Raw genomic sequence first — 14905 nt, 5'->3', positions numbered from 1 at the left:
GCATATTGTTTGTGTTGTAATTAGTGCAGTGCTCTTGAACAGTAAGATTTGTTAAATCAAAAATGCTGCAGAACACTGTAAATCAGTGAATAATTTTTGTTACATAGTTAGTGAAATAACATTTTCGTCACAGAAACGCAGTCTGGTGCCTCTTGTGAAGACTGCATCTCATCATTGTTTTGGTATGAAGTTAGAAGACTGGGATAAGTCATAGGATTCTCATACCTGGTTCAACTCTTGTTCTATTATACAAATAGAGTCGCTCAAAAATAAAGAAAAATATATGCGGCTTCTGCTGTTCATATGGCTTGTCGGGAGCCTACAAACCATACATATAACTACTATTTCCGCTTGATTCCAACTTTAGAGGTGGTAAGTGAAAAAGAAATAGTGGTGGTTAAATACCCTAATTTTCCATCAGCTATCCGACTTACTCCACATTCATAAAGCCTACCAGTTCCAACTCCGCTCCTAAACTTACAAACTGGTTCAAATAGCTCCGAGCACTATGGGACTTAACATCTGAGATCATCAGTCCCCTAGAACTTAGAACTACTTAAACCTAAATAACCTAAGGACATGACACACATCAATGTCCGATGCAGGATTCGAACCTGCGACCGTAGCGGTCGCGCGGTTCCCGACTGAAGAGCTACAACCGATCGGCCACATCGGCCGACGCTAAACTTAACAGTAGGGAGGAAGAACAACCCAACAAGCCTTCTTCATCCGTTGAGTCTGATTTTGGTAAAAAAAAAAAAAAAAGCTACTTGTGGAATTGCCACTGATGAACATTGAGAGAGATTTCATTACCATCTTAATTCTGTAATGGAACAAAAATAACAGAGCTGTTGGAATGAAGTAACGTTTGCGGATTACTGCTGGTCTTTGTATAGGGAGGCTCTGAAGTTCAGTGAGAGGAGGCAAGCCAAAATACAGTAATCCCATGAAGTCATCACCTAATTCTCTACAGACCCAACCAACTGCCAAGTACTCTTTCATCAATTTAGAACTGTTGAAATGTAACGGTCATTAAAAAAAGTCTAATAGACTATGCGTTCGCGTATGTAATTAAAATGTATAGCTTTCTTTTAATCCTTTAAAATAGTATACTGTCTTCCACCTATTTTATATCACAAGAATTAGAGCTAATAAATTTTCTTTGCCATATTCATTTTTTCTCAACCACAAAGTAGTAATGAAGGGAGGGTTTGTTTGGTGGGGGAGGGTGGGGTCAGTGTGACCTTATCGTCGAGGGACATTAAACCGTAATGTTCTGCACCTCCATCTATACTCCGTAAGACGTCTTCAGTGTATGGCGGGGGTAACTTGTGTACCACTGTCGCTAAGCCTCCGTCTTAGCTAGAACATTGCTAATTTCACCATCTTTTCGCGAGGTATTTGAAGGAGGATGGCTATTCCAACAACGTCCGCGCTCTGAATTTTAACAGTGAATCATATTGCGATGAACATCCCCATGACGCTGCCTCGTTTATTAAACGAACCTGTGACGAAATACGCCGCTGTTGTTCGGATCTTCTTCTGTTTCCTGTTTCAATCCAGCATGGTAAGGGTCTCACAGTGACGAGCAATACTTCAGTGCCGGTGATACGACAGTTTTGTATGCTGAATCCTTCGTAGACGGGCTACACTGCTGAAAACTATTCCAGTTTGTCTTCGGTCCCTGCGATTAATTTTATTTGGTCGTTCCAAATTCAAACGCTCCTTACAAATGCTGACAGATAATTAGTGGATATGACTTCCTGCAGTGATTTTTCGGCCATCTTGTGATCAAGCAATAAAACGGGTCTTCGCGCGTACTCGTCTGTATGCGTTCCGTTTGTGTGTGTTCAGAGTCAAGTGGACATCGTCGAAGCGTAAGTACTGAGATCGTCCGTAAGCTGTCAAGACGTACATGGAGACGCATGATCTCCACGTAAGGATGTTATACTAAGTTCGGGATAGACCGAGGCCACAGAAGTCGGGGCTACCGAAATGCACACACACAGACGGCGGTAGTACTGCGTACACAGGGTATAAAAGGGCGATGCACTGGCGAAGCTGTCATTTGTACTCTGGTGATATATGTGAGAAGGCTTACGACGTGATTATGTCCGCACGACGGGACGTAAGACTTTGAACGCGGAAAGGTAGTTTGAGCTAGGCGAATGGGACATTCCATTTCGGACGTTGTTAGGGACGTCAGTATCCAGAGATCCACAGTGTCAAGAATGTGACGAGAATACAATGTTCCAGGCATTACCCCTCTGAACGCAGTGGCCGACACTCGCTTAACGACCGAGAGCAGCGGCGTTTGCGCAAAGTTGTCAGTGCTAACAGACAAGCAACACTGCGTGAAATAATCGCAGAAATCAATGTGGAACGTACGAAGACCGTACTCGTATGGACAGTGCTGCGAAATTTGGCGTTTATGGGCATTGGCAGCAGACGATCGACGCGAAGGCCAACAGCACGACAATGCCTGCAGCGCCTCTCCTGTGCTCGTGACCATGTTGGTTGGAGCCAAGAATAACACACAAGATCCAGAATTTGGAGGAGCCTCTGATGCAGATTACGTATCTATTATTTCTACATCTTCAAATACTACTGCAGTAACTGATGGGAGTCGGAGATTTTTGTGCTTTTGATTCGTTGATATGAATATTTATCACCTGGTAACTCTAGGTGGACTTGGAAATACATAATTACTATTCCGAAGCAGTACATACCGACACATTTTCTGTTGTTATGTTGGATAAAACATTTTGTCCCGTATAGAAACTTTGGCGAACGGGCGGTATTTGTGGGAAAACAGACGGACACGTGATGCCAGTCTTAAAGTGCAACGAGAACCGTATATCTATCGTATCGAAATCACACCATTGGTGGAGGATGACACGATGGTCAGTCGCTCCCGATTGGTCCAGAATGCAGAGCTTTGCTTCTTCGGTTTACTTTTATCTTATGACTGTTTTTATTGTCTTTCGGAGCCTGTGTGTAAAGGGTTAAAATCAGACACCCAAATGGCGGGGGCGTGACTCCTGAAGCGCGTAACTGTGGATAGCATTTCTCATGTCTTTTGTTTCGTTTTCTGTCGTTCCTCAGTTGCTTCAAAATTCATGGAGGTATGACGTGTCTTTGCAGTGAAGTGAAAGACTTCTTTTTGCCATACACATATCACCTCTTGTATTTATGAAGCATCTGCACTGGCTTGTGATACATGTTTGAACACACAATAAATGCATTGTGCAGTAGTTGCAAATATGTTGCTATGTTACGTTTTCTCTTGTTCTTCAGATTAGAAACAACTTTCATAGCACAAGTTTCGTGAGGTTAAATTATCTTTTGTTGTTACTCAGGATTTCCAATGTTACTAGTCTAATGTGTTTATTCGTTCGCCTTACTCCAGTTGGAAATATGAAAACAGCCCTTGTACCTTTGGTGAAAACTTGCGAAAACATGGACATTAACCATCTAACGTGGGTGGATCAGTGGACATGAACCATCCAACACGGAACAACAAATGAAAATTTCAGAGGAAAACATCTATATACAAAGAGTCCTTGAGAGTCCTTGCAGTGAAAAAGAAATTAATTAATGACCAAATCAATATCAGCAGTAACTACTTGATCACGTTACCCAATGAAACAATAACAAAGAGAAATGTGAAACATAAACAATCTTCCACCGCCTCTCTCTCTCTCTCTCTCTCTCTCTCTCTCTCTCTCTCTCTCACACACACACACACACACACACACACACACACACACACACACACACACCAAATGAAAAATATCAAACCACACAAATAGAAGATGAAAGATAAACACACAGTGAAAGTTGGGAACACTACGTACTTTAAACACACAAAAGTTGATCACGCAATGACGCAATGAGTTCAACTGATGTGTTGGTCTCAAGGACCACAGACATGGGCTGTTAACATTGGAAAACGTAAGTAACACCAAAAGATAATTTAACTTTATGAAACTTGGGCTATAAAAGTTGTTTCTAACCTGAAAAACATGAGGAAAACATGACAAAACATAAAACAGAAACATATTTGTAATCACTACATAGTGCATATAATACTACTGAAGATAGTTCATAAATAAAAGATGGGAAACATATATGACAAAAAATAAACTCTTTCATTTAGTTGCAAAGATGGAACATACCTCCATGAACGTTCCTTAGCTCTGTGTATTGTGTATACTAAATCACTGTAATGATGAACTTCACTTACAGTACCTGCGATGCGAGCGATGGGTAATGATGATACAATATACGGTTTGACCAATGAGTACAGGAACTTCTCGGACAGGATGTAGGACCTTCACATGAATTTGACGAGCATGTTTCTGAAATGGAGTTAATTTAAGAGGAAATTGTCTTATTGAGGACTACTTCCACTTTCCTAGAGAAGAATCCTGCTGGGAGGGGCGGGGAGGGGAGGGGAGGGGAGGGGAGGGGAGGGAGGGGAGCGGAGGGGAGTGGAAATTACGGAACATCCTCCAAGCGAAAGAAATGGTATGGTATGGTAGCGGTGGGCAGGGCTCGAGGGGGGTAGAATTAGAGCATTACGTGAGCAGTAGAAAAGCGCACGTGGGGTCTCGCGCGTCGCGTTAACCAACTAGGGGGCGAGGAAAATTCTTCCCCTTTTACGACGGCAACGGCAGTCGTAGTAGTAGTGGTGGTGGTGGTGGTGGTGCGCCGAGCCGAGTGGAGCGGGAGCGGCGTATAAAACAAGCGGAACCGTGGCGCGCTGCGGTCCGGGGTATTGAATGCGCAGCTGGGGCCGTTTTGTTTATTAGAGAGCCAATTGCTGGGACAAATAAAGCGGCAGGCAGTCAGTCCTCTGCCCTGCTCAGTGCTGGCCGGGGGTCGGGGCTGCGTGGTGGGCGTGACCCGCTGCGGGAAGTCTGCTCAGAGTTGCTCCAGCGTCACTTGCATCATGACCAAACGATTGTCTCCTAACAGAGCAGACTTTTGCTCCCTCAGTTCGTCCGTCAGATAAGCTGTGTGAGGCGGCAGGAGCTAAGGAAAACTACAACCCCTAACTCTGTCTGGATTCTCTCTACTTACTTATTTGTTGTCTGTTTACTCTGATCAGATTAAAAGCTAAATCACTTCGTATTTCAATAATTTAATTATCATATCTAAAATTACGTTCTACAGCAGACATGGTAGCCTATTAGGAAAAAGTATTAAGAAAAATCATTTCTGCGATAATGATGTAGGTCAAAGCAGTGAATTAAAATTTGTACGAACACCGGAATTCAAACCCAGGTCTTTCCCTTAGTAGGCAGATGCACATCCTTTACGCCACGGTTTTTTAGGGCAGTATTTACGCAGTGTTGCGTTTCCTCAACGCAGGAAAACTTAACATACATGCATAAAACGGTATAATTTCCCAGATGTTTCTACCAGAAAGTATAAAATAGAAGCATACCTGTTCAGAAAATTGTCAGATCAGTCAGCTGACTTATTATTATTATTATTATTATTATTATTATTATTATTATTATTATCTTGAGCTTTTCCTCATTACAGAGGCTTATCTCCAACATAATAATTTACTTGGAAATTACAAGACAAACAATCAACGTTCTTAAACTATATTCTCAAAATATTCCTCCAGGTGTTCCGATCTTGTGTGTCTTCTTCCTCTGCGCCCATTCTCCTCATTGTGTGCTGTACATTTTGGAGCCAGGTGGTCATAGGTCGTCCTCTTCTTCTTCTCCCCCCCCCCCCCCCCCCCCTCCGGTTCCCACTCCAGTATCAATTTTGGTATTCTGGTTTTCTCCATTCGTCGTACATGCCCGTACCACTGTAATTTCGTCCTATCCATTACGTCATATATTCTTTCTTTTATTTCCATTCTCCTTATTACTTCGGTGTTCCTTATCTTTCCTTTCCTGGAGATTTTTGCTGATCTTCTCCAAAAGTCCATCTCTAGAGCTTGTAATTTTTTAATGTGCTTCATGTTAATTGTCCATGTCTCCGTTCCATACAGAACCACACTCTCTAATATGGATTTGTATATTAATTTTTTAGTTCTGCTCATTACATTCCTGCTCCATAAGACGGAGTTAAGCATCCCAATGACCCTCCGTCCGCTAATAATTCTTTTATTGATTTCTAACTCTGATTTTCCCTCGATTTCTAAAATGGATCCCAAATAACAGAAAGTGTTTATCTTTTTGATTTTCTTTCCTTCAATGTATAGCTCATTTGAATGATTAGTCAAGTATTCTGTTTTTTGGTAATTAATCTTCAAACCCCAAGTTTTGTATGCTACTGCTAGTTGATTGCACATCTAGTTAGCATCCTCCCCGTATTGTGCTACGACTACTTGATCATCAGCAAATAATAAATGATGTAGGTAAACTCCAACTCTTATTTCTAATCCCATACTATTACATTTACGAGACCATGTTCTAAGGTTAATATCTACACACATTTTAAATGATGATGGTGACATGGGACAGCCCTGTAAAAGGCCGCCGGCCGCGGTGGTCTAGCGGTTCTAGGCGCTCAGTCCGGAACCGCGCGACTGCTATGGTCGCAGGTTCGAATCCTGCCTCGGGCATGGATGTGTGTGATGTCCTTAGGTTAGTTAGGTTTAAGTAGTTCTGAGTGCTAGGGAGCTGGTGACCACAGATGTTAAGTCCCGTAGTGCTCAGAGCCATTTGAACCATTTTTATAAAAGGCCTTTGCTTGTTCTAAATTTCTGTGAAAGTTTATTACCAACTTTCACTTGGCAAATGTTATCTTTATACATCTGTTGTATTATTTTAATCAAGGAAGGGTTTATGTTTGCCATGTGTAGTGCTCTCCAAAGTAAGCTGACTTAAGCTACAAATGACTTGGGAATACAATTGACTGATAATCGCAACAGAGATAATCAGCGGAATCCCTGAGAACTTACAAAGGAAGAGGGTATCTTCGATTATTGCAGCATTGCGAGTTTCGTACAGTAAGATTGGAGGAAAATAATTTACGGAGACACGAATGGTACGGTATGTTGCAGAACTGCAACACAAAGCATTCTCAAATTCTATGCGTGTTTACTGTTTAATAATAATACTGATTAGTACAGTACATTTGAAACCGTGCACTGTATCGTATTTTACGGACTATAAGATCCACTTCTTTCTGCGAAAAATTACCTTCAAAATTAGGGTGCGTCTTATACTCGAAATTAATATAAAAGTGTCCAGTGTTTGATTCAAAATTTCCGTCAGTCTTAAAAATGGGCAGATGTCCCGTGCCGCGGGAAACCTCTCTATCTGGCAACATTGGCTTCAACTGGCAGCAGCGATGCACCGGTGCGACGAACATCAGTTAGGAGAATCAAAAGCTTGCTAACGCTGTCTCCCACCCGCCCCGCCCTTACAAACCCAGAACACTGTCTAGCCTATGATACGTCATTGCAGTCAACGGTGCCAGCGTACTTGAATTGAAAGTGATTTGTGCAGTCCATTACAATAAAATATTTTTGTTAGTAGCTATTTTCCTAATAGAAAAGCATGGAATGGTATGGTGAAGGCTGCAAATTGACAATAATAGCATATGCGGAACAACACCCAAACAGAGCAGCTGAGCGGAATTTCGGCACCCCACCAACAGAGAAAGCTACTCGCGATTGGCGTGCTAGAAAAGAACTGACAAAAAATAATGGGGAAAACGAAATGTGCAAATAGAGGACTGAATGCAAAATGGCTAAAACTGGATAACGGCATACTGAACTGGATCGAAGGAAATCTTCAAAACGACATTGGAATTCATACAAAGACGATTCAAATACACGCTCTAAAGCTAGCGCTGCATTGGAACTTAGTCTATAAGGATGGAGTTTGCTGACGCTATAGGTTTATGAAGTGTCATGGATTTAGAATGCGAACCAAAACCAAAATATCTCAGGAAATGCCACAGGAGCATGAAGAGAGAATATCTCTCCATTTTTATTACCCAACGTTGAAAGAAAACCGATGTGGAACTAAGCCAAATAGCGAATATGTACGAAACTCCTCGGACATTTGATGCGCCGAGTAACGAAACCGTTGCCATGAAAGGTGCAACAGCTTGTAATGGTACTTCAATTACGTAACCATTACGGCACCTCAACTCGACCTCTCGATACCAGCAATACTCTACTGTGTTTCTGTAAAGTAGTTGACATATTTTTGAGACAACATTCAGATTTGATTTCATTAATGTAGAGGTAATTTGATGCATCGATGTGTTTATATTGCAATGGTATTATTCGTATGTGTATTCTTTCTTTTGTCACTATGATCTTTGACGTACTTGTAGCTCTGATTTTTGGGCGCGTAAGCGATTATTAGTAGTTAGAGAGTCGGACCTTGAGAAAGTCAAGTCTTGGACGTCATGTAGGAAACACGCATATTATAGTCAGGTTATAAAATGTGAACTTTAACAGTGAGGAAGAGGTTTTCAAGTATGTTTTGTATTATGAAGTGATATTTTGTGTGTTACATGATATTGCAGCAAAAGTAATAAAAAAGAAGTGTAACTTCAATTCGGAGTGCTGATAACTTTTTTACATCACCATTGTGCTAACTTTGAAAGGTTTAGTCTTCAAGAATGGTTTGTGAAGCGCATCTATAAAACTTTTGAATATCGCATAATAAAACCTAGGCCTCTTTGCATCCGAGATTGGAATCATCACACCTAGATTTTCGACGATTGAGCCATGATTTTACAACGAGACCACCGTGGGAAACACGAAAAGATGAGTGCCTAGTTTATTCATTATTACACGAAATGACTTTATTAACTGTGCTCTAATGACACCTGCCACATAATAACTATGTTGTTGCCCGAAAATGCAGTTTTTAGCAGCGTGAGCAACACAACAATCATTATTAAATTTTGACCTTTGTTGTGTTACAGTTGTTAGAAACTGTAACCATAAAAACAAGTGGACATGAAAAAATTCACTGTTGCCCTTACGTGCTATGTTGAAGGTACTAAACGTAATCCATTTTCAGGCGCAAATAATGCCAAAACCTTCTGAAATACTTGTAGGTGGTGTTCACGAATTACATGAGTTGTATGGACGAGGCTGGTATGAAGTTCTGGATTAACCGTGTGTGCGATAGAAGGAAAGGTGCTTTGCTGAAGAAGAGTTCTGTTCTTGGTGCTAGATCTATTTTGTAGTCATTTGAAAAATTCTGTGAAAGAGAAATTGAGACGAGAAAATACGGAGCTTGCTGTTACTTCGGGAGGACTTGCTTCCCAATTGCAACCTCTTGATGTGTCGACAAACAAACCATTTAAAGTGATAAGAGAGGAATGGAACAAATGGATGATGGATGAAACCAAACCTGCATCCGCGCTAAAAGGATCTTCAAAACGACCTACAATCAGTGTGTGTCAGTGGGTAACACACTGAGCTGGAGTGAGAGCAGACATACTGTTCAATTTATCAATACGTACGGCGTAAGTAACGCTCTCGATGGCAATGAAGAACGTCTTATACATGAAGAGGACAACGATGACGACGAAGCGGAGGAGAAGGAGGAGGAGGAGGAGGAAGAAGAAAGTTCAGATAATCGGGTTTTCAGGGATTTTAATGGTCAGATCGGTTTTATAAACTGAGAATTCTTTTAGTCTCACTTTGCAATCTAATAATAAAAATGGTAAAATGAATTTTTTTACAAATTGCTTAAAAATTAAGATGCGCCTTATAACCTGTAGCATCTTACAGGCTGTAAAATACGGTATCATCAGAAACGGAAAGGATAATGAAAGAGGAGAAGATTGCAATAACAGTGACAATATTTTTTGAAAAACAATTTTCAACAAGGACAACGTAAACAACAGGGAGGAAAAAGTGGTGGGGGAGGGAAGGGTTGACAAGTGTGAGCTGCAGACAAGTACGTGGAGATAGAAGCGGTAACTGCAGTGATAGGTGGACCATTAGCTGTGTTTTGAAGTTTGAAACGAGTTTAATTTCTCTGATATTTCCAGGAAGATTGTTCCAACGTCTGGGTCCTGATACAGGAAATTACTCAGATTGCGTGGCTATGATACATAGTGATAGAGAAAGGATGTTTCTTCATTGAGAACGAGTAATTCTTCCTTGACGTTAATATAAAATGCATGTTTATTTTACCCTGCCCGTTTCGTTTTATTCATGTAAAACTTCGTCGGTGGCGTAGAATGAAACGCATTTACAACCTTGGTTTGCTTGTAGATCCAAAAAGAGTTCATTGCAGAAGGTAAAGATTTTTTTTTGCAAGCGGAAACCACAGAAAAATGCTGTATAAATTTTTCATTCAATACTCACTTAAGATCTTTAAAACGATACGCTTGTGGGAAAATAAATATGAATTTTAGGAGTTGCAAAGGCACGATTTCACATACCTGTAATGAACATAGTGTGAATTGACATCGTAACGTAAGATGGAAATTTGCAAATGAGTTGCAGCCGGACATCTTTTCTTTCAACAAAAAACGTCACTACAGAACCTGCGAATGAAGGTGAAGCTTGCACAAGAAAACCACTTAACGTTGGGAGTGTTCGCGGAGAAGGGGTTGTTAAAATCCTTCAAGTTTGCTTGGCATGGTAAATAGCTTAAAATGTGTGCATAGCGGTGTAGAATATTTTATGTATTGCTTTCGTTAAACGTTACTTTACTCATGATTTCCCCCTATTGTGTTAAGGACACGGTCATTGTGCTGTATACTACTGAGGAAGAAATTGCAGCTTTGTTGCCGTTATCGTTGTTGTTGAAAACAAGTATTAAACCTGCTGTTTCTTTTACGTAATAACCCATATGTCCATACCGAAGATCATAGTGGAGGAGGGGGGGGGGGGACCCGAAACCAATAAAGAATGATGATACAAATGCAGGTTGTTGCATTTCTTTTCCCTATGGTTACTTTACTCGTCGGAGGAATACTGAGCACGCAGTTAAGAGCGTACACATTTCATAAAAGGCATTGCACCGGCTCATGCCAATATTGTACAAATAGAATGAACAATTACCTCTGTGTATAGCATCAAGACAATTAGACAGCGTATGTCCGTTATGCAGTTAAATTTTTTTTTTTGTTTCAGAGTAGCATACGCCAGCCCCTACTCCTACATGGACGAATTAATGTTAATTATGCGTTTACTATGTCCAAAAATTGACGCCTCTCTTTCTTTCTTTCCAGGTATGTTCATTAGAGCTACATGTTACTACTGATAATAGGCGGTAAGTTCATACCTATAACACTTGAATTTTTCGTTTGAAATTCATTTCTGTGGACCATGAGTTACATTAACTATTCAGCTTCCTATACAGTTAAATGTTCACGTGTGTTGATAGATATCCTGAACATTGAATGTATAGATTTTTCTTCTCATTGCAAACTGATCTTAGAGGAACACAGAATGGTAATTTATTTTAAACTTACAGAACATTTTTGGCTAACTGTAATCTGGTGTAGTGAACACAAAGTACGTGTGCAACGCTCGCACTTTTCACCTCATAGAATTACGGGAACTGGATCTTTATTTAGGGGAAGCCGTTGACTCGACGTATTTGATCTCGTCATAATAAGATTACACTTATTCGACTTGGTGGACGGACGAGTAGGGCTCGGAGAGGAAAGTGCTCTCTCTTCCTATAATGTAACATAATTTTAAATTCTACTTGAAAATTTTTTAGAAATTTGTGGTACGTTCTATGGGACTAAACTGCTGAGGTAGTCGCTTTCTAGCCTTACACACTATGTAATCTAACTTAACTTACGCTAAGGGCAACAAACACACCCATGCCCGACGGAGGACTCGAACCTCTGACGGGGGGAGCCGCGCGAACCGTGGCAAGGCGCCCCTGTCCACGCGGCTTACCCTCGCGGTAAAATCTACTTGGGAAAGTGATAGTGTGCTGCAATGTGAGACACCGCATTGACGATCAACAATCGTATTGTATTAAGAATTAATTCGAAATTTGTCATTATGTTTCCGCATCAGCTGTAAAAAAAAAAAAAAAAAAAAAATTTTTAGAACAAATGAAAATTTTGTGGCTGACAGAGACTCGAACCCGTGTTTTCCTCTTTTCGCGAGCAGTGGCTTTAACCACTTGGGCTGTCCGAGCACGCCTCCAGAGCGGCTCAAATCTCCACTTGTCCTGGTGTCTTCACTCCCTCGTACATGCACATATTACCGAGATTCTTACAATATATTGTAGATAATACGAAAGAAGTTGTGCAGAACGTGGCATGAGATTAAACTTCGAGAAGCAGAGATTCTTGTTGCAGAAGTCAAGCAGGAAAGTCTCCTCTGTGACGTGCACTCTCATTTGGTAGACTTCCCTTTGTCGAAGGAGGTTTTATTACTAATTCTCCCATCTCGTTTGCTGTTCACTTTCCAGTTCATTACCTACTGCATTGTACCGTTGCCATTCGTCAGAGATTTTTCAGTCGTCCTTGATCAGTTTGCTGCTCTTTTCACACAACGCACTGCTTACTTGAAACATCTTTTTCAGTAATGAAGTGTCGGTATGATGCAAAGAGACTGTTTCATGTGTAAATTTTGCGTAAATTAGATCTATTAGGGAGAAAAGTATTTTATATGAATTTTTCCAAACTATCTTAGAGTGAAATATTTTCTGCAGTGCTGTGTAATGTTCCGAGAAGGCTTTAATGGCAGTAACTATATCATAGTCTTTCTGGAATTTTATTTTTGCGAAGTATTACTACAATTGTACCTAAAGGAATATTTCTCCGTCGCATTGTGAGTTTAACCCCTGACACTTTATGCCTCTCTTGACGCTAGTAGCGGACATACCTGCAGCATATTTTAGAAACGCCGTATCGGACTGTGTCTGTGTGGGCGACAAGATTAGTGGCCTAGTTGATTGACGGCTAGAGTGGTGGATGGGGTCATTACGGGGCGACACGGACGCACACCATTTACTGTTACAGCTAGCGCGGAGGGCAGTCTGAAGGATAAGGAACAGCTGCGCCCTTGCTCTGGATATGTCGCAATATGCAGGAAAAAAGACAGTACGTCACTTCAGGTAATACAGTGTCTGATTTGCCTGTGCAGATGGAGGATAGCGTTTGCGATGCTACCAGAAAAGGACACGTTTATTGACACCGTGATTCAGCTCGTAGTCACTATGCGTGACTTGTGCTTACCTTCTTAAGTCATAAAAAATGTGAAATTTCAAGATGTACTTCCTAGTCAGGTTCGGAGTGTGTTAATATTTATGTGGATTCGAGTACGTACTGCCGTGGTAATTAATCAGTGCCTCGACTGTGGGCAAGTTAGAGCTGTTTATACACTGTCCAGTCACGTTACTGTGACCTCCACCTTCTTCGACGTCGACATGCAATAACTACTCAACAGACGGCAGGAACCACCACTAGCAGTGGAGGGTATTTAAAGCTTGACGGGGGGACGTGGAAAACAGCACATTCGTTCTCGTAATGCGGAAAGGGAGCGATTTATCTAACGTCCAAAAGTGCGTCTTCATTTGACTTTCGGCCCAATAGTGGAAGCATTTCCGAAAAAGCTAAGTTCCTAAGCTGTTCACCTGCCGCCGTAGTTTAAATATGCCGTGCATAGCAAAATGGCGCTATCGAACAGTCTCCGAGGCAACTGTGATGCGCTGGTCCCGGCGGAGGTTAGAGTCCTCCCTCGGTCATGGGTGTGTGTGTTTATCCTTAGGATAATTTAGGTTAAGTAGTGTGTAAGCTTAGGGACTGATGACCTTAGCAGTTAAGTCCCATAAGATTTCACACACAACTGTGGTGCACCGCGTGCCATAGCTGACAGGGGCGAACGACGACGGCTGCGGAGACGCATACGGGCGAACAGACGTGCAACTGTTGAGCAGCTGGCTGCCCAGGTGAACAGAGGGCTACCAACTTCATCTCCTCAACGGCCGTCCAACGAACGGTACTGCGTTTGTGTTTCTGCAGCTGGCGCCTGGTTCATGCTCCCATGCTGACAGCTGTTCATAGACGACGACAGCGGAATTTGCACGCCAATACCGCAACTGGACGTCCACTGAGTGGATGTAGATGGACTTCGAAATGAATCACGTTTTATACTGCGTAAGACAAATGACCGTTGGCGTGTACAGCCTAAAACGTCTGAAAGCAAATACCATGCAACAATCGTCTGAAGGGTCCAGTCCAGAGAAGGGAGAATTACAGTCTGGGGAGTGTGTATGTGGCATTGCTTTGGTAATCTCGTCATTTTGAAAGGTACAGTGGATCAACACAAGCATGGTTTTATGCTTGGGGACCATGTCCACTCTTCTTTGCAGTTTATTTTTCCTCTGCACGATGGAATCTACCAGCAGGGTAATGCATCGTGTCACATAGCTCACAGTGTACGTGCATAGTTCGCAGAGCATCAGGATGAGTTTACGCTACTTCCGTGGCCACCAAACGCCTGTGATTTAAATCCATTTGGGAATCAGTGGTACCAACCCCATCGGACTGTACAAGTCATGAATTCTCAACTGGGAAAGCTTGTGCAGCGGGTCACGACAATAGAGTCGACATGGCTCCACATAGCTGTCGGTACCTTGCAGAATCTCATTGACATTGTTTCTGCACGTCTCGCAGCGGTGTGCACTGTAAAACATGTTTGTTCAGGCTTTCGACAAGAGGTCACATTAAAATGCCTGGACAGCGTAGTTTGCCGTTCTTGTCTGATTAGCACTCGGGACAAAAAATTATTCATCCGCGGGAAACATCACACAAATACTGCGTAACACTGCCATGATAATAGCCTCATTTCTGAGAGGAATCGTTGGAAAGTTCAGTCAGTAAGCATTCCAGCTGAAGCCAGTCGTAGATTGTTAGATTCCACAGTGCTACCAGATTGTGAGGATATATATTTATATGTTTCATCCACTGTGGCCGA

The 14905-nt window shown here is 41.8% G+C and overlaps 1 protein-coding gene across 1 annotated transcript in view; it reads left to right on the top strand.

Moving 5' to 3' along the window:
- The window catches only part of LOC126412755 (furin-like protease 2), a 460996-nt gene that overhangs the window by 85440 nt on the left and 360651 nt on the right, over nucleotides 1-14905 (top strand). The gene's annotated exons all lie outside the window — the stretch shown is intronic.

This window comes from Schistocerca serialis, chromosome 7 (genome assembly GCF_023864345.2).
Source record: "Schistocerca serialis cubense isolate TAMUIC-IGC-003099 chromosome 7, iqSchSeri2.2, whole genome shotgun sequence".
NCBI lineage: Eukaryota > Metazoa > Arthropoda > Insecta > Orthoptera > Acrididae > Schistocerca > Schistocerca serialis.
The sequence above is the reverse complement of the archived record's forward strand: the minus strand, read 5'-3'. Positions and strand labels throughout refer to the sequence as shown.